Here is a 21,269-nt window from a genome sequence, read left to right on the forward strand (position 1 = left end):
TCCACCGCAAGATTTTATCAATTTTGATCTTGCCCCGCTGTGTGTTGTTGAACATGAAGGCTACCGACCATTGGTCCGTAAGGAGAGTGAATCTCTTACCGGCCAGGTAATGCCTCCAATGCCGCACAGCTTCAACGATAGCTTGGGCCTCCTTCTCGACGAATGAGTGTCGAATTTCAGAGGCATGAAGGGTGCGGGAAAAGAATGCCACGGGTCTGTCTGCCTGGTTTAGAGTGGCGGCAAGGGCGACGTCTGAAGCGTCGCTTTCTACTTGGAAAGGCAGTGACTGATCCACTGCGCGCATCCCGGCCTTGGCGATGTCTGCTCTGATGCGGGCGAAAGTATGTTGTGCCTCGGCCGCAAGGGGGAATTGGGCAGGCTGAATGAGTGGGCGGGCCGTGTCCGCATAGTTTGGGACCCACTGAGCGTAGTAGGAAAAGAACCCCGGGCAGCGTTTGAGGGCCTTGGGGCAGTGGGGGAGGGCAAGTTCCATGAGGGGGCGCATGCGGTCGGGGTCGGGCCCGAGAAGTCCGTTTTGGACTATATAGCCGAGAATGGCTAACCGGGTCGTGCTGAACACACACTTCTCTTTGTTATAGGTCAGGTTGAGAAGAGAGGCAGTGCAGAGGAATTTATCGAGGTTGGCATCGTGGTCCTGCTGGTCATGGCCGCAGATGGTGACATTACCTAAGTACGGAAAGGTGGCCTGCAAACCGTACTAGTCGACCATTCGGTCCATCTCTCTTTGGAAGACCCCGACCCCATTTGTGACACCGAAAGGGACCCTAAGGAAGTGGTAGTGGCGACTGTCCGCCTCGAAGGCAGTGTATGGACGGTCTGACTTCTGGATGGGGAGCTGGTGGTAGGCGGATTTCAGGTCAATTGTTGAGAAGACCCAGTACTGCGCAATCTGATTGACCATATCAGATATGCATGGGAGGGGGTACGCGTCAAGCTGCGTATACCGATTGATGGTCTGGCTGTAGTCCACGACCATCCTGTGTTTCTCCCCAGTTTTAACCACTACCACTTGGGCTCTCCAGGGGCTGTTGCTGGCCTCGATAATACCCTCCTTAAGCAGCCGCTGGACTTCGGACCTGATGAAGGTCTTGTCCTGGGTGCTGTACCGTCTGCTCCTAGTGGCAACGGGCTTGCAATCCGCAGTTAGATTGGCAAAAAGGGAGGGGGGATCGACCTTGAGGGTCGCGAGGCCGCAACGGTAATGGGGGGTAAGGGCCCGCCGAATTTGAGGGTGGGTCTCTGGAGGTTGCACTGGAAGTCCAGGCCCAACAGGAGTGCAGCGCAGAGATTAGGAAGGACATAGAGGCGGGAGTTACTAAATTCTACGCCCTGGACCGTGAGGGTGACTGTACAAAAGCCTCGGATCGGGACGGAGTGGGATCCGGAGGCTAGGGAGATCCTTTGATTAGCAGGGTGGACCGCAAGGGAGCAGCGCCTTACCTTATCTGGGTGAACGAAGCTTTTGGTGCTCCCGGAGTCCAGCAGGCACGAGGTCGCGTGGCCGTTGATTTTAACCGTCGTCGACGCGGTGGCCAGGTTGTGCGGGCGAGATTGGTCCAGCGTCATCGAATCGAGCTGCGGGTAGCCATCGGATGCTTCGGGTGGCGAGCGTGTGCAGTTCCGATGTAGGGATGTCCGAGACCCTGTGGAGGACAAGATGGCAGCGCCCATGGTGCGCACATTGCGGGGTCGGGACAAGATGGCGGCACCCATGGTGCGCACATTGCGGGGTCGGGACAAGATGGCGGCGCCCATGGGGCGCACATGGACTCGGGAGGAGAAGATGGCGGCTCCCATTGTGTGTCTGGCGTGGGGGAAGGGGCGATAGCGGGCGCGATCGCAGCGACTGCGCGGGCCTGGCACATAGCCGCGAAGTGGCCCTTTTTACTGCAGGATTTACAAACGGCAGTGCGGGCCGGGCAGTGTTGGCGGAGGTGCTTCTGCTGACCGCAGAAGTAGCAGTGGGGACCCTCGGGGTGCGCGGGTCGGCGTGCGGCACAGGCGGATTGCAAAGGCAGGGCCCCGGCTGAGGAGGTCGTCGGCGGAGTCCAGGAGGGGTAGGAAGGAGTAGAAGGGTGGGTAGCGCGGCAGGAGGGGTACGATTGTACGTTACGGGATGCGACTGTCATGGAGAGCGCCAAGGTTTTCGTCTCCGCCAGTTCGAGCGTGGCCCCTTCCAGTAATCGTTCTCGGATGCGGTCCGACGCAATCCCCGTCACGAAGGCATCGCGCATGAGGAGATTCGCGTGTTTGGCGGCCGTGACGGCCTGACAGTCAGAGTCCCGGACGAGTGGAATTAGGGCCCGCCAGAAGTTTTCGATGGACTCACCAGGTAGTTGCGAGCGGGTGGCGAGTACATGCCTGGCGAAGAGCGGTTTGTCTTCTGAGCATAGTGTTCTTTGAGGAGTTCCATTGCTTTTGTGTAATTCGAGGTGTCTTGGATCAACGGGAACACGCTGGAGCTCAGTCTGGAGTACAGGACGTTTATCTTCTGAGCCTCCGTTGGCGCAGGGTCCACAGCCTTGATGCAGGCCTCAAAACATGCTAGCCAGTGAGTAAAGTCTTTCCTGGCGTCGGGCGAGTGCGGATCCAGCTGCAGGCGATCGGGCTTAATTCTGATATCCATTCTGTGGAAAATCTGACTGTAATAAATTGATGCGCAATCAATTGCACAAAGTCTAAAGTTGGGAATAATTGTGGCTTTATTACAGTCAGATGCGTGGCCTCCTGCTGCAGCTGGCGAAATGGCAGGGCACTGGAGATCATGCATATTTATACAGTTCTCCATGGGCGGAGCCAGCAGGCAGGTGCTACCGGCGAACCTGTAGTGCAGGTCCTACCTTACATCTCCTATTACAGTGGTTCAGCACACACAGCTTGTACCCAACCGCGCTGATGGGTGCGGCCTTCTAGAAGTTCCTTCCCGGCAAAGCTCAAGACCCCACCCCACCGCCTCTCAACCCCCCGGCCCCCGCCCCGACGCAGGCGCCACGACATGTGGCTGCAAGGTGACAAGCTGCGAGGTCTGCCGGCCACATGCTTCCTTCCGAGGCTCCGGCGCTCCGATGGGAGGTAGCTGTCCCCACCCCCCACCTTCATCATTCCCTTGTGAGGAACAACACAGATGGGGAAGTTACTGCTTTCACCCTTTCCCTTCACCCTGTTTATACAAACAGTGCAGGCTGTTTACTCAACAGCAAAGTGTAAATATTCAAGAGGGGGGCAAACTCATTGTGAGTAATGGATGAAAGCCAGCACCATCTGGAGGGGGATGATATGGGTGAGGCTAGGATGCAGCTAAAACGAGCAATACTAGCTTTAAAAAGGAGCCCCGAGCTTTGTGTGTTTTCTTTTCTCATTTTCCTCCTTTTGTTGTTTTTTTACTGCTGCCAGGTATTGTTTATGAAGTGGCTTTTAATGGCTTTTTTTTGTGCTCTGTAGCTTACCAGTGGCTAAGTGGTGCCAACATCTGGTGTCCGCTGCTCTCAGTGTTGATGTGCGACTGACTGCCAGCATTTCAACAAAGCAGCACTGATCCCTACTGGCTGCAGCAACTTAAATAAATAATCCCGACGAAGCCAGTTCACTGGTTCAAAAGGAACATTCGAAAAAGAGCGGGAACCCGAGGATAAGATGCGCTCTTCAAAAGTACAGATATGGCACAGCTTGGAGTTCTGCTGAGATTACTGATATTTCTGCTGCATCACAACACGGGAAAGGGGTCGTTTGCCTTGGAGCGCAGGCACAGCACAGGTTAAGCCGAATCGCACCAGGGCTGAAAGTGTTAAATAATGAGGGCAGGCAGCACAGACCGTACTTTTAATCCCTCAACCCTAGAAGATTGAGGAGGTGAGCCGATCAAAGATCTGTAAGGTGACAACGGGAGTCAATAAGGGAGATATCAGAAACTCGTTCACAGGGGGGGGGCGGATCCCAAAGGAGGGGCTCAACCTTTTGCTCTACGTAAGGTGGAGGGCCCAGGGCCAAGCTAGAATCAAACCAATAACCAAACCTCATGCACCCCGCAGCTCCCACCTCAATGTAATTGAGGCTCGATGCCCAATACTGGGAGGGGAGGAGGGTGTGTGTGTGGGGGGGGGGGGGAGGGGCTGTGTGTGGGGGGGGGGGGGTGGTCACCATTCCTTGCATCCGCCCCTGAAATGGCCTTTCCCCGCATTTCCCTAAAACGCTGAGGATCATGGCATTCCCTCGCCCGCCGAAGGTTGGACGCATCGTTTATCCAGACATTTATTCCATTGGTTCCTGAGGGATTTTGCCGTGCCCAAATTGGCTGCCACCTTTCCAGTGTTACAAAAAGCGCCTACACTTGAAAAGTACTTGGCTGGCTCTGAAATTCTTTGGGATCTGTTGGGAATCTTGAAAGGCGCTGCATAAAAGAACGTTGTTCCTACTTTTTTATTCCCCAACCAGCACAAGCAAACAGGTCACTGCTGTCCGTGGGACATTTCTACATGACAATTGGTTGTTTATTGTACAAAACAACAGTTACTCCACCTCAGAACAAATTAATTTTCTGTCTGGCACTTTGGAACAGCTTGAGGATGTGAAAGTTGCTATATAAATGCGATTTCCCCCCCCCCCTTAACCACATCGCCAAACACTCCTGGAGTTCAAAGTACTCTGAAGGTTTATTCAGCCTCTGCACTGTAACTGCTCGTTACGGCTCCCATTTTCTCATAACACTTACTTTTCTTCCTTGGGTGACAGTTGACATCCAGTTTCGACACAAGCAGAGTGTGGCAAGAACCGAAACTCAAATCTTTCAACTCTGTCTCGTTTCTTTTACCGTAGTCTTGATATAATCACTAATTGTGAATCCCAGAAAATCACAGGACTGAAAAAATACTTAGCCTATCTGACCGTCACTCTTTGTTGTCACTTCCATTTGCAGAACAATTATCACTGCGTTCAGGGTCTAGGGTGCAGAAGAGTATGCAAATGGTTCCGCGGAGGGATTTTAGTTACGTAGGTAGATTGCAGAATCTGGTGTTGCTCTGCTTGGAGAAGAGACGGTTGAGAGGGGATTTCACAAAGGTGTTCAACATCATGAGGGCGTCTGGGACCTGAGTAGATGAAATGACCTATTCCCAAGATTATTTTGAAATGTAAATACCATAATTAGGCCGGGGGTGAGCTCGGTGCAGATTTAGTGGCGCCACATGTTGCCAGGAGATGAGAGCTGCCTGCAAAGTGTGAGCAATAAAGGCAGTCGGCAGCCAATCTCGGGCCTGCCACTGGAGAGCAAGCGGCACGTCAGAGGTGCCTTCATTGCGTACAAAAGTGGCCAAATGAGAGGTAATGCGTGTGATCCGGTGCAAGATCCTCACAGGACTTAACAATTTCCACCTTTTCTCCCCATTGTTGAACCTAACCATCGTGCACAGAACATGCACCGTAATGACCAGGTTCACCGATTTTCACACTGAAAATTCCATTCCGCCCGCCCCATTCCGTTACCAAGCTCCTCAAGGAGTTTTAAACCGTTTTTGAACTGAAGGCCAGCTGTTCCTTACCACCCTTTTCATAAATGGATTGTGCCACAGAGGCATCAGGAGATACAGGAAGGGCGGTGGTTTTTAAATCGTTGCCAGCTCCTGGTTCCCGCTCCCCCCCCCCCCCCACCAGGGGTTGTGGCAGGTGAGGGGGGGGCGGGGGAGAGGTTGGTTGGTGCTGGTTGGAGCAGTGGTTGGGATGAGAGGGAGCACGTAAGAACTAGGAGCAGGAGTAGGCCATCTGGCCTCTCGAGCCTGCTCCGCCATTCAATGAGATCATGGCTGATCTTTTGTGGACTCAACTCCACTTTCCCGCTCGAACACCATTAACCATTTATTCTTTTATTCTTCAAAAAACTATCTCTCTTTATCTTGAAAACATTTAATGAAGGAGCCTCAACTGCTTCACTGGACAGGGAATTCCATAGATTCACAACACTTTGGGTGAAGAAGTTCCTCCTAAACTCAGTCCTAAATCTACTTCACTTATTTTGAGGCTATGACCCCCAGTTATGCTTTCACCCGCCAATGGAAACAACTTCCCCGCATCTATCCTATCTATTCCCTTTATAATTTTATATGTTTCTATAAGATCTCCCCTCATCCTTCTAAATTCCAACGAGTACAGTCCCAGTCTACTCAATCTTTCCTTGTAATCCAACCTCTCAACTCTGGGATTAACCTATTGAATCTGTGCACTGGTAGCATAGTGGTTAGCACAGATGTTTCACAGCGCCAGGGACCCGGGTTCGATTCCCGGCTTGGGTCACTGTCTGTGCGGAGTCTGCACGTTCTCCCCGTGTCTGCGTGGGTTTTCCAAGGGTGCTCCGGTTTAGTCCCGCAGTCCAAAGATGTGCAGGTTAGTTGGATTGGCCATGCTAAATTGCCCTTAGTGTCCAAAAAAGGGTAAGGTGGGGTTACTGGGTTACGGGGATAGGGTGGAGGCATGGGCTTAAGTAGGGTGCTCTTTTCAAGAGCCGGTGCAGACCTGATGGGCCAAATGGCCTACTTCTGCACTGTAAATTCTATGATTCTATGAGATTGGGATACTCTAATTTGTCTCCATGACTTTGGGTTGTGGGGGAGAGGGTTGGTACCACAGAAAACAACTAAAGTTACTGCTCCTGGTTGCGTTAGAAAGTGTGGGCATTAAGCATGGACAGGGTCGGAGGCGAAGGCTTGTCCTCTCGTCGATGGCAAATGAGAATGTGGGAGACAGCACGGCCAACTCTTTGGTGTTTCATTTAACTTTAAGCCCTGTGCTCCAGCTGCCTAACTTCTGAGAGTTTCTCAGTCACTCTGGGCCTTCTCAGAAACCAAAACCTGAATGAAGAGAATCTTAACGCCCACATGGGCAGAGTCTAGCTCCAAATGTTCTGATGAATTTGTTAAAGAAAACGCAGTCACTTGGTTGACAGCTAGCCCCTCCCCCAAACTCTGTCCTATTCAGAGCCTGTCACAGAAGCCTCTCATTAATTTGTCAATGTCTGAGTCCATCAGATGGGCTTCTGTATGCCTGCTTTGCAATTTAGAAAATATTTATCTCACCTCCATTGTGGAGGGGGGAGGGTGGGTGGGGGGGAATTAGTTCCTTTCATGCTCTGAGACATCACTTCTAGCTCAAGACTGCACCATCGCTGAGGCGTTTAACCTTTGCTCCCCTGACGTGTGCCCCTGCATTCATTCCAAGCGCTCTCATCTTTGGGATGCCTTAACACCCGTGATCTGATCAGTGTGGAGTTTAACTCCTTCTGGTCTTACATTTCTTCCCGTCCCCACCCTCTTCTAATTTAACTGACACATCATTCCCTGACCACTTGAATCCCTTGCTCGGATTCCCAAACCATATGAGCCTTTGCAACCTTGGCAGCTTATGCCGATCCAGAAATGTTTTCTGTGCAATAGAGTGTTTCCTTCTTGTAAAAAGCAGAGAACGTTGGGAGCAGCCAAGCATTGATAGTCATTGAGTGAGGCCAACATCTTTCCAATACTTGATTCCTGTAGCTTTCCCACCCCCCCCCCCCCCCCCCCCCCACCCCACCCGCCCCTCCAAGTTCCCATCCCAGTAATACCTGTGTCACATTCATGCAACCTTTTATGACATCAACGGTTCTCCCACAGAGTTGGACATGGAGCCAAAGTCAAATCATACAACACAGAAGGAGGTCATTCTTACATTCGTAACATCTCAGTAACACATCAGGAATTGGTTTGGGGCCATCCCTTTACAAAGACTGACATGCAAACCTGCCAAATTGTAGCAAACTGTAGATTTTGATACTCAACATCTGGATGGCAATCTTTGAGTCCAAAACCAACAGCCAACACAAGGAACATCCTAATTACGATGATTGTGCAGCAGAGGGATAGGTCATTTAGACCATCTAATCTATACCAATATTTATGCTCCACTTGAACCTCCTCTCATCTATCTATCAGCTTATCCCTTGTCCAATTTCCCCTTAAATACATCAACACCAATCGCTTCAACCACCCCCTGTGGCAGCCAGTTCCGCATTCTCACCACTCTATGAAGTTTTACCTGAATTCCTTATTTGACTTCTTGGTAGCTCTCTTTTAATGGTGACCTTGAGTTTTGCTCTTCCCCACACCCTCACTGTGTCTAATCCATCAATTCCTTTCATAAATTAAAAAACTTTTATCAGGGCCCTCTTCAATCTTCACTTTTCAAAAACAAAGAGAACAAATTGATTCATCCTTTCCTGGTGGGTTTAATCTCGCCGCTCTTGCCATATTCTTGCTAATTGTTTTTGCATCTGCTCCTGTGCCTCAATGGTATTTTGGTAATATGGCAACGAGAATGATGCGCAATACTCCAAGTGTTCTCCATCCAAGCTGTAACCTAGTATGAGACCATTCCAGCAAATTGCATACAAACATTCCATCTCAACTCAACCAGGGTAATACAGGAGTTCTTGCCTGTTCTGTTGTTATCGTTTCGAATTCCACTCTCAGTAACCGGTGAGTTTATGGCTAGATTTTAAATTTTTTTCGGGTAACGGGAGGAGTCCCAAAAAGGAAACTCTGATTTGGGCCAGGAAGATGCCCGCAGTACTTGGGAGAAGTGTCACATTCCCTTTATTTAGTATGGTACCATCTCTACCTTTCCTCTTGTAATTTCTTTAGGGACATGGGGATTTCTAGACTTTAAAAAAGCATCCATCTAGTTCCTGGTCCAGATCATGGTCCATCACCTTCTACCATCCGGATGGTTGGGTGATAGAGTTGTTGACTGATCATAGCCATCAATTAACTAGTCCACCCAGAAACAAGGTGAAGAAAAACCCCAGAGCTGGAGAGCTTTGGGAACCATTGGTCCAAAGTCATCTATTCCTCCCAAATATGCCACACCTCTCTTTTAAAATAATCAACAGATTAGCAAGCAAGTTAAATTGGAGGTTGTTTCAAATTCTGTGTTGTATTACTGAGCGTCTGTAAAAATCATTGAGGATAAAAGGCATGCGTGGTTTGCAGCTCATCTGAATGCCTTGAATGGCTTTCTTGCTCAAGTGTCCACCTTGTCCATGGAGACACTGCTTGTACCCTTTAGCTTGGTGTTTCCAATATTACTGGACCACCTTCAAACCCAATACATTGGAAACAATTGTTGTAAAACACTTGGGATGATGTTGTAAACATTCAACATCACATTGATTTCCCATTGCACATCCATCAACATCAATAGAAATGACTATAAAAGGTGGCTGAATTGTTACGTCATTTTACACTATCATCCCTAATAGTTTCTGCAGGATTTAAATAGAGAGTTTACTTTGCGTAGCTTCAATCCTTTCAGAAATGTTTAAGAGATCTTGGAGACATGTGCACTGATAGTGTGATTTTGAATCTCCATCAAGCTCTTCAACCTAATAAAATTTGCCTGGGGTCTATCTTCTTAAAAGTTCTCTGGTGACTCATTAGACATGGGCCATCTTATCCTAAGCGATAAAGTATTTTTGCTAATTGGGGATATATACAAGTGGCTGGGGGAGCAGGGAGGCGAGCGGGTGGTGAAGGTCAAGGAGAAATGGGAAGCAGAGGTGGGAGGGGAAATCAATTGGGGATTATGGAGTGAGGCACTGTGTAGGGTAAATGGGACCTCCTCTTGTGCAAGGATGAGCATGATACGGTTTAAGGTGGTGCGCAGGGTGCATATGACTCAGGCGAGAATGAGTGAGGTTCTTTCAGGGGGTAACAGATGAGTGTGAGAGGTGTGGGCGGGGGCCAGTGAATCACGCGCACATGTTTTGGAGTTGCGAAAAATTGGGAAGATTCTGGGCGGAAGTGTTCGCGGTCTTAGCTGGGATAGTGGATGAAGACGTGAACTCTTTGGTGGCGATATTTGGGGTTTCAGAGAAACCGGAGTTCATGGTGGGGAGGAAGGCTGATGTCTTTGCCTTCGCCTCTCTGATTGCATGGAGGCAAATTTTTCTGGAGCGGCGGTCGGCATCACCACCGGGGATAGCGGCTTGGTTGGGTGACCTGCACGACTTTCTACAATTAGAGAAGATAAAGTATGAGTTAAGGGACTCTTCAGGGGTGTTTGAGGAAAGGTGGGGGTTGTTTGTGACTGTGTTTGAGGGGCTGTTCGTCACGCGGGGGGGGGGGGGGGGTGAAAAGTGGGAAAAATCTGTACAGACTGTATAGTTGATAGTTGGGAAGTATGTTTCCCGGGGTATTTATTCGCTGTATACTGTTTTGATGCATGTTTGTAATAAAATACATTCTAAAAAAAACAATAAATAAAATAAGTATTTTTGCTGAAAAGAGAGACAAGTTGCTGAAGCTTTTCATTTTTCACTCATTGGGACAAATGCAAGAATGCCAAATTTCAAACGCTCACAATGATTCATACTACAGGAGAAAAGGAGACTGATTGTTTGGAAAGTTAACTCTGATTAGCTGAGGTGTTGCCATGGACAAAACAATTGGCCCCTCAAACTCCCAGGTAATTCTTTAAAAGTGCAAAGCTCGTACATATTCCTCTTGGTTGCAGAGAATGGTTCCACATGGTTCATTTCTCCATGACTAGGTGTTGGCCACTAAAGTCAACATCCCAAACAATCAACAGCTTTTCTCCTGTCGGAAAAATCGATTGTTTGAAATTTGGCATTCTTGTGTTTGTGCTGGTTGGATAAATGAACAATTTAGTGGTGGTTGAGTGGTGCCAAAAAAGTTCAGCGACATATCTCTCTTTTCAACAATATTCAAGTATTTTCTTTCTGCACCTTTCTCTGCTTCAAATGTTTATACGATTTTCCCTTAAAAGGCACAATGGTGTCTATCTCAACCACTCCCAATACTCATCCTTCCACCACCGCAAAATTGTTCATTTATCTCATTGACATTTTTGCAAGCTTGCTGCGCACAAATTAGTTGTCACATTTCCTGCATTCACTGTATCGAAAGTTTTCACAACTTTATAAACCTCAATTAAACCTCCGCTTAAACTTCGATGGTCGCACATCAGGAATTTCCCCAGCAATCCCACTACCTGGCTTCTGCAACGTTGGCAGAGGATTGTGGCTTCACCGGGGTTTCTGCTGCGGTTTCAGTGGCTGGCATTGGTTCTGGTATCTCCTTCCTCCTCAGAACTGTCGTTTGCTAACGCAGGTTTCTTTCTGGGGAATCTCCGCTGCATTTTCCTCAAAGTCATGGTCAGAAAGTGGAACCTGTTACCAGACGGGACGGTTGATGTGAATAGCATAGATGCATCTGATAGGAAGCACATGAGAGCGAAAGGAATACAAGGTCTTGTTGATAGTGTGAGATAAATAAAAGGGAAGGAGACTCATGTGGAGCATAAAAAACAACGTAGACCTTTTGGGTTCAATAGCCTGTATATAGTATGCAACACGATAGGATACCCAAAACTGCACACATTACTCAACCAATTAGCATCACTATCTCTGCATCTGAATCATGCAACTTGTGCAAAAAAACCACCAACCCCAAGCAGCCTATGTGGTTTATATACTACATATTTATCGAAAGAAAGAAATCACTACTTTCAAGCTCAGATTACTTTGACAAGAATTTAGTGGTTAATAATAATAATCGCTTATTGTCACAAGTAGACTTCAATGAACTTACTGTGAAAAGCCACTAGTCGCCACAATCCGGTGCCTGTTCGGGGAGGCCGGTACAGGAATTGAACCCGTGCTGCTGGCCTTGTTCTGCATTACAAGCCAGCTATTTAGCCCACTGTGCTAAACCAGCCCCACCAGTCACAAAACTGATCATTCTCGACGTGTAAAAATCTGCGATTCCAGCACCTTTTCTCAATTATTAATGACCTAATCCAGCCCAGTCATACCTATCAAGTCAGGCGCATCAGGTGTGAAACCTACACTCTTAAATTTCCCTGTCATTTCCCCATCTATCAAATATTTTGATCATGCAACTTTTTCCACTGAATATTGTTCCAATTGCACTAATTTAATATCCAGCAGGGTAGATGATTGTCAGAAGGAGATGCGTTGTCACTAATAGTAAATCTTCTCCCCTATATTAGTAAGGAAAGCTAGGCTCCTATCCTAAATAACAAATGGCAGTCCGTGCTCCTTGTCACTCAACATGGTTTTGAGAGAACCTGAATCTTCTTCTGTTGGTGATGCGCCAACATATACTTTTATTCACAGATTAAAGCGTCATGTGTATTCTGGAAGCTTTGTCTTGCTAGCAGGCCAATGTAAAACTGGGAAACAGAGCTCAGCGTCTCAGGTTTTGATGTTAACAACTCGCATTTAGACTGTGGGTTCAATGTAATGAGAAGTCCCAGGGGACTTCACAGGTGTGGCAGCAGATCAAATTTGACACTGAGTCATAGAAAGAGAAATTAAGACAGATAGCCAAAAGGTTAGACAAAGAGGTAGATTTTAAGAGGCAGCTTAAGGGGGCAGAGATGGCGGTGGAGGGGTGTTCCAAAGTTTCAGGTCTTGGCAGTTGAAGGTATGGCTCCAATTGGTGGGAAGGAGGAAATCAAGAGGCGAGAGCTGGAGAAGTGCAGAGTTCTTGGAGAGCTTTAGGGCTGAAGGAGGTTTCAGGGATACGCTGAGTGTTAGGCCACGAGTTAAAAATAAGGAGGAGAATTTCACTATCAAGGCCCTGTCGGACCAAGAACCAATGTAGGCCCATGAGCGCACTGGTGAAGGATTGAGAGGTGAGCATGGGGCTGCTGTTTCAAAAAGCAGGTACACTGTGATTCACCAGCCTGAAACTCAAGCCTAATTAATGTAATCCAGGCCCAAATACTGCACATACTCAGTGGGAGCCCAGTGGGTGGAATTAGACCGAGCATGGAGGGAGGTGAAGCCCAGGCCTCCATAGGTCAGTTAAGTGATTTGAAGCATAGCCTTCAGAAATGGTCCTGATTGAGGGACCCAGGCGAAAGACGATTGCGATAGCGGAGGCCCTACTTTTCCTTGTAAGATACGGAGGAGCACTCCTCCTCCTTCTCAGTTCAGCCGACACCAGAGACTGAATGGATTGCTGCACATTAAAACGACCTCAGGCTCTTGAATCTAGTGCCAGGATAAGCTGTGTTGTACGAGTAGGCTTGGCAAAAGTGAGCATCATCCATGATTTAATGATCACTTTTTACTTTTCGGTCTGAGAGTTCATTCTTTCCTCACCATGTCGCCTGTCAGTTGTGGTTCAGTTGGTTACACTCTTGCCTCTGAGTCAAAAGGTTTGTGGCTTCAAAACTCACTCCAGAGACTTGTGGAGATAACGAAAGCTGAGACTCCCAGTGCAGGAACTGAGGGAATATTGCACTGTTGGAGGGGCCGTCTCTTATCTGAGATCTTAAACTGAGGCCATCTTCCCTCTCAGATGGATTTGAAAGACCATCTCCCTGGTGCCTGTGCAAATATTTATTCTTTGCTCTAATCATATTGATTATGGGACCCTGGATGCTGCATTTCCTACGCGACTACGGTGTTGATACGTGAAACGTGCTGCATTGGCTATAAAGCACTTTGGGATGACATGAGGTGCAAACTATTTTGCTAACCTGTTTTGTGAGGCATTGGCTTCTGCAGCCTATGATTCCAGGTCTGACTGTAAAGCTGCAATGCACCTTACACCTCGCATGTGGGAGGAAACCTCCTGTTAACAGGAAAGGCGATGAGACTGAGTCAGCAAGGAGGCTGGGACCGAGGGAGGTTCGTGCCCACCAGGGTCTGCAGCTACGCTAATGAGCTCCACTGGGACGGACAGCTATCAGTCACGTCTCTTCACTCCTCCGCCGCGTTCCAATTCAACAGCTCATGTCCAGTCATCAGACAACCACAGGGCATAAAATAATTGGGAAGTAGAAAGATTCTGCTTTCCATATTGCGAAAGAAAGAAAAAAACAATCAGAAGCCAGCCATTCGCTCCGCCCTGCCCCTGCCAATTATCATTGCAACTGGGAATCCGTTATATTAAACGTCTCTGTGCTCACTTCATTTCCAACGGGACAGATTGATGCTTTTTAAATGCATCATATCTAATCTGCCTCCCCTCCCGTCACCTTCTTCTTTATTTGCTATTAACCTGCTGCAATGTAGTCTAAAAGAGGTTTCAGCTCCTTCGTTCAAAAATGAAGCACTTACATCAAGGTCATTGTTGGAGGGGAATTCACTGCGGGGAAGGGTATTAAAAGCTCCAGATATCTAAAGAATAATCAAAATATTTGATATGAAATATTTATCAGTAATCTTTGGCTGTTGCTAATTGCACTGAATCTGAGCATGGACTGCAGTCTCTCTCTCCTCAAAGGCTTACATTTTAATTTGGATGTTATAATTGCAATGAAGATGCATTGGAATGATAGAGCGAAAGGAAGACTGTATTTTAAATCCCTGTTTCTATGGCAGTAATAGCTCTCTCCAATTTTAGCAAGCCGACCAGTAGAATGTACCTTACAACCAGACTGTCAAGTGTATACGGAGCCACAGACTCTGAAAGAGCAACATGTCAGGATGTTGCAGCAATATTGGGTATTTATTTATTAATTGGCTTGCGCTGTAACTAATTGAAATTCAAATATTAATTTCACTGGCAGCAGGTAGATCCAATGTGCCACTTAGAACTGGAACCGATACCTGCCAGTCTTTACCACAGAGGCGTCCATTGCTGAAGGAGGCCATTCAGCCCTTTGAACCCGTGCCAGCTCTTTGAACGTTCTATCCATTTCGTCCTATTGCCCTACAGTCTTTCCCCATGGCTCTGCATTATTTCTCCCAACTGTACATTCAAGCTCCTTTGGGAAGTTACGACTGAATCTGCTACCCTTTAAGATCACCATGGGCGGGATTCTCCGTTTCTGAAACTCAGTGTTGATGCCAACGGAGAATCCGCGGACTTTTACAACAGAAAAACTGGCGCTGCACCTGGACTGATTCTGCTATCGTAGAGGGGCTAGCATCGGTGCCACGTGGTACACAATCGATTCCACTGAAAAATGGTGCATGATTGCCGGGTCTGTGATTGACACTCGGGAGGCTGACAAGCTGCAGATGCATATACACATTACTCTGCCCACACACACTTATCCCAGCCAAAACTATGGCACTGGTTGTGTTGGAGTGTGTCCATACAGTTGATGGGTCATCTGGGGCCAGAGGACACCAAGGGGGGTGCCCTGGGGCGACACCTATATGACCCATGACACCACGTTCAAATTGGGCTGTTAGCGGTGTGCGCAGCTGCATGGCTGCCTTCCCGGCTGCGGCAATGGTGTCCCGTGTCCGCCCACCCTGACCCCCACAGCCCACCTCCTGGCCTCCCCCACTGCTCCCCGCAGCCCTGGCAGAAGCCCCCCAGCCAGCGGCACAACTGTCTTTCAGCACACTATGGCGATGTTGGATACCTTCCTTCTCCCTCTCTCTCCCTCAACAGCCACAATGCCGGTTTCCCGGTTTTTAAAAGCATTAGTGAACCGCAGCGTCGGGAAATCGGCCCATCGGAGGAGGAGAATCGCGGAGGCCCTGGAGAACACCGTATCGAGCCCATTAATGATATGCAAACGGTGCCTACCGTACGGGGGGAGTGAAACGCATTTACGCCTTTTTTGAGGTGACAGAGAATCGCGATTTAGTGTCAGATCGGTGGCTGTCGCGATTTTGCCGTTGGAAGCTATTCTCCACCCAATCGCATTTCCCGATTTCGCCATCGGCTAATGTAGAATCCCGTCCAGGTCTTCTTGAGTAAATAAAGTTTTCCATTTTTGTCAATTATCTCTAATTGACAATTACCGAACTTGCTGCTCGGGGAAACCTAGCTACTCTATCAAAACCTTTCATAATTCTGAACACACATTCAATCTCCCCTTAGCCTTACCTGCCCCAAGGAGAATTATATTTGGAACTGCGATGCTTTCAGATATGACAGTCAAATATAAACATTCAGATATAAATGGTGAATTCCTTGTTCAACAGGATGAAGCTTCCCTACTCCTAGGTAATGTTCTCTTAATTTTCCCCCTTTATCGGTATTAAGACCAGGCATAGCATGGATTCAGTATAAAGATCCATCCCTTCCAACCAGCAACTTCCAAACGGCATTTCCCCCCTCCCATAATCCTGACTGATTGAATGCGGCATTGCCAATTTTGCGACAAACTGTGAGGAATTTTGTGGTTCTGGACTGGTGCCCAGTGAAATTCGATTGCAACTTTCCAAATGTCACTGCGGGGGCCTTAGAGGCAGCATAGAAGGGGAGATTTTAATCTCAAAAGTCTGGTTCAAGAGATGAAAGTGGTGCGTGCTAACTCATTGCACCGCATAGTCTCCATCAGTCTAAATTGAGACTCTGGAAGTTCCTTAAACTCACATGGACTCGGCAGCACGGTGGCGCAGTGGGTTAGCCCTGCTGCCTCATGGCGCTGAGGTCCCAGGTTCGATCCCGACTCTGGGTCACTGTCCGTGTGGAGTTTGCACATTCTCCCCGTGTTTGCGTGGGTTTCGCCCCCTAACCCAACGATGTGCAGGCTAGGTGGATTAGCCACGCTAAATTGCCCCCAAAATTGGAAAAATGATTTGGGTACTCTAAATTTATTTTTAAAAACAAGGAGGACGTAAATATGGAGTAAAATAAAATGGCGCTAACTGATCGAAGAAAAATAACATGTACAATAGCAGCCAAAGAACTGGGCAGAGATAAACATTACCAGTCCCACATGGGATTCACAAGTAGAATACATTTGAAGGTAAGCTAGAATATATGTAAGCAGAAGATAAACACGAGGGAATAAAGAATAAAAGATTGTGTTGATAGGGTTAGACAAAGTAGGCCAGGAGCATGCTTGTGTGGTGCATAAACACCAGCATGGACCAATTGGGCCGAATGGACTGATTCTGTGCCAGATGTTCTATGGTTTTATGTGTTTCAACCAAACATTTTTTTTTACTGCAATCATATAAGGCATTGATGAGGCCACATCTGGAGTATTGTGTACAGTTTTGGTGTCCTTATCTGAGGAAGGATGTTCTTGCTGTGGAGGGAGTGCTTCGAAAGGTTACCAGACTGATTCCTGGGATGGCGGGACTGTCATATGAGGAGAGACTAAATCGGTTAGGAATACTTTCATTGGGGTTTAGAAGAGTGAAAGAGGATCTCATAGAAACTTACAAAATTGTAACAGGATTAGACAGGGTAGATTCAGAAAGAATGTTCACGATGGTGGGGGAGTCCAGAACTAGGGGTCCTAGTTTGAGGATAAGGGGTAAACCTTTTAGGACTGAGGTGAGGAGAAATTTCTTCACCCAGAGAGTGGTGAATCTGTGGAATTCGATACCGTAGAAAGCAGTTGAGGCCAAAATATTGTTAATTTCAAGAAGGAATTAGATACAGCCCTTGGGGCTAAAGGGATGAGGGGATATGGGGGGAAGGCAGGATCAGGGTATTGAACTTGATCAGCCACGATCATAATGAATAGCGGAACAGGCTCGAAGTGCTGAATAGCCTCCTGCTTCTATTTTCATGTGTCTATTCCAATTCAAAGCATTTTATAATCAGGTGTGGGATCATCTGTTCTCCGGCTCCGATTTCGTAATTGGCGATCGGGCGGAGAATTCCTTTTGACGCCGAAATCGGGGGCAGCACCTGTTTGACGCAGGTTTTGTATGCTCCGCCCCCTCCGAAACACCATTGGGATGGCCCCAGCACGTCGCCTGAAGGCCCTCCCCCGATGCTCCGGCCCTGATGGGCCACGTTCCCGACAGCGCGGGAACCCGGACTGGCGGCCGCGGACTGTGTCCAGCGCCATCACAGTCGGGCGGGAGCCGTGCTGCTGGCCAGGGTGCTTCTCCGAGGGCTGGAGTGACTGGTGGGGGGTGGCCAGGAGGTGGCCAGGGGGTGGCCAGGAACGCACTATCTGGCAGGCCGGGCCCACGCATGGCCGGCGCCATGTTTTACGCCACGACCGCTGCAGGTCGTCGCCGTGCACATGCGCGGCCACGGGCCCGGCCATACGCCAGCTGTTTATTTTGTGGAGGCCGGGTGTTTTACGTGGCGCAGCTGCTAGCCCCTCACCTGTCGCAGCATCGGTGAGGGGGCATCACTGATTTTCTTTCCATGCAAAACACCACAGATCCTCCGCACGTAGCCTCAGAATTGGAGAATCTGGCCCCAGATCTTTTCTGTCCATTTTCTTGAACTTTACTCATCTGTTTGTCCCTCTCCTGTTCCCTCTATCTTCCTTCAGGTGGGAGGCCTTTAACGTTGGTGCTATGGCATCGTCATTGGAACCATCAATGCTCCTCCATGATCAGCCAACTGGAGGCACGATCAGAGAGCCGAATGATGCATAAGACTGGAGTCACTTAAACCAGACACTTAAATTTGTATTTGTTTTAGTCTCTGTTGTCCAGGTTAGATCCTTTTGCCTCCACTCCCCATGCCCTTCTCCATCTCAAAGAAGATCCCCAACCCTCATACACGAGAGTACGTTGCTAAACCATTCTGTATTTGACTTCTTTCCAGTAAAACCTGCCAGGTTCTCAGGGTGTCTGGGAACACTGCCTCCTACCCTTCTTCACTTTACCACATACACCAACCCTCCCGGATTGCCCAGATTAATCCACTCGGAATCCCTGTGAGTAATTCACGACAAAGATTGTAGGGGTGATTAAAGAAAACCTGACATGGGCCAAAGAGGCGGCCTGTCTGACAATCACCAGTCATCCTATTGGCTAATGAAGAATCTATCACCTTTCCACCATGGTCATGTGAAGTGACCAATGACAGGAGCAGGTTGCGGTGGGGGGGGGGGGGGGGGGGGGCAGGAGGGAGGGGGGGGGGGCTGGTTGTTAGTAGGCTGTCCATGAAGAAACCTCCCAGCGTGATATTGGTGACCCTACTTGGGCCTAAACATTCTGACTTGCCACGTGGAATTTAACAATTTCATCTGTTGGTTTGTCACCAAATACGTTGAATGCAAAGTTAAGTGAAAAATTATGATTTTCTGTCCTCAATTATTAAATCACAGACATTTTCATTGTACCATGATGTAACACTGAATGCTAGCAGTATCTTGTCTCTTCCAATTGTTAAAAACACAGAGAATCATCGAATCCCCACAGTGCAGAAGGGGCCCATTCAGCCCATCGAGTTTGCACCAGCCCTTGGAAAGAGCACCCTACTTAGGCCCATGCCTGCACCTATCCCTGTACCCAGTAACCCCACCTAACAATTTGGACACTAAGGGGCAATTTAGCATGGCCAATCCACCCAAACTGCACATCTTTGGATTGTGGGAGGGAACCGGAGAACCCAGAGGAAACCCACGCAGGCACATGAAAGGAAATGCTACCAATATGCTCCCAATTATTAAAATTGAGCAACATAAGCCATAAGTTTTTGTTTTTAATTTACAAACAATGTAATCACATCAGCTCATTGTTTAGAGAGAGCGGGAATGTGTTTAAATGTAGGATCCTGCCGTTGTTCGCTGCTGGCCGCCACCCTCAGCTCTCAGAGCATGAAATCAAGAGATTGAACTAATGAGCTTCCATGAGGCCTGCTGTTGCCTGACTCACAGGACGATAACAACTTATGTTTATAGAGCACCTTTAATGTAGTAATAAAGCACCCCTTGGCACTTCATTGTCAAACAAAGTATGGCACCGGGCTACATAGAAGCTATGAGGACAGATGGACCAAAAGCTTGGTCAATGGGGTAGGTTTTAAGGAGTGTCTTCTAGGAGGAACGAGACGGAAGAATTCTAGGCAGCTGAAGGCACGGCACAATAGTACAGTGGGACTGTTCACGGCACTGTTGATTCACAGCGCCAGGGACCCGGGTTCGATTCCCGGCTTGGGTAACTATCTGTGCAGAGGCTGCACGTAATAATAATAATCTTTATTAGCGTCACAAGTAGGCTTACATTAACACTCCGCTGTCTGCGTTCGTTTCCCCCGTGGGTGCCCCGGTTTCCTCTCACAAGACGTGCTTGTCAGGTGAATTGGACTGAATTCTCCCTCAGTGTACCCGAACAGGCGCCCGAATGTGGTGACTTGGGGGCTTTTCACTGTAACTTCATTGCAGTGCTAAGGTCAGCCTACTTATGACACTAATAAAGATTATTGTTACTAATGGAGCAATTAAAATCAGGAATGCTCAGGAGGCCAGAAGTCGAGGAGCGTAGATATCTCAGAGAGTTGTGGGGCTGGAGGAGAATGTGGGGATAGGGGGGGTGGGGGGGGTGGCGAGGATATTTCGGTATTTGAAAGCAAGGGTGAGAGTTTTAGTACAAGGTGTTGCTGTTGCAAACTCAGACCGGGAGGTCTCTGCTTATTGCCTATACCCCGTGGGACATCCGTGAAATTGGTTGAAACAGCTGACCAGCCAGTTCCCACCCCCATTTCACACCAGTCCCTGGTAACAAAGCACCTGCAAGTACCTCTCTGAAAACACAGGGGGCTGAGAGAGATGAGGAGATTTCAGCTTTTCCACATTGCCAAGTCCACCCGTGCCACAGACCTTTGTTTAATTCTAAAACTATAGACTAAAAAAGAAAACAACGCAAAAAAAAAGCCCAGATAACACTTTTTTTAAAAGCCTATAAAATCACAGAACTGTGCTGACAGCGGGTGGTCTCTTTGATCTGACTGCCAGAACAGTCAAGTTTAGGAGCAGCGATGATGAGGGAAAAAGATAAAGGAGATGTTTTTTAAAAAAAAATCAAAGCTGCAACCGCTGTGAATTTCTCTTAAACTTGCAGCTGATTTTTTTTTTCACGTTATGCTCCGCGTTTATGTGTGGACTCTATTCAAGCGACATCCCTTAAATTAGCACTAAATCACCAAAGGTCGATTCTGGTTGGAGTCCGCCGAATGAGTGATGTCCTGCTTAAAGCATGTGAACCGATGTTCTACAGAAGCCGTTCCTTCTGTAAGCTATGAGCTGCTGGACTGACTAATGTCAACGAACTGCAGGCTAGCCAAAGATTTTAATCGAGGATCGAGAATTCTGAAGTCCCTTTCTCATTTTGGTTAACACGTTGTTTACGTAGTACTGCGATGGGAACAGCTCTCTGATTCTTTTGTCCCATCCTCGGTATTACCCGTCCTGGAATTATTCACATCAGTTCCCTTACGTTGCCCCATCTTTCCAATCCCTCAATGATATCGCGGTGTGTGGTGGGCGGCCACAATTTCAAAGCGTTATTATATTACAGCTTCACAGGAATAGTAGGGCAGAATGCAGGATAAGGGAAAACAGTCAGC

This window comes from Scyliorhinus torazame, chromosome 3 (assembly GCF_047496885.1).
Source record: "Scyliorhinus torazame isolate Kashiwa2021f chromosome 3, sScyTor2.1, whole genome shotgun sequence".
NCBI classification, from domain to species: Eukaryota; Metazoa; Chordata; class Chondrichthyes; order Carcharhiniformes; family Scyliorhinidae; genus Scyliorhinus; species Scyliorhinus torazame.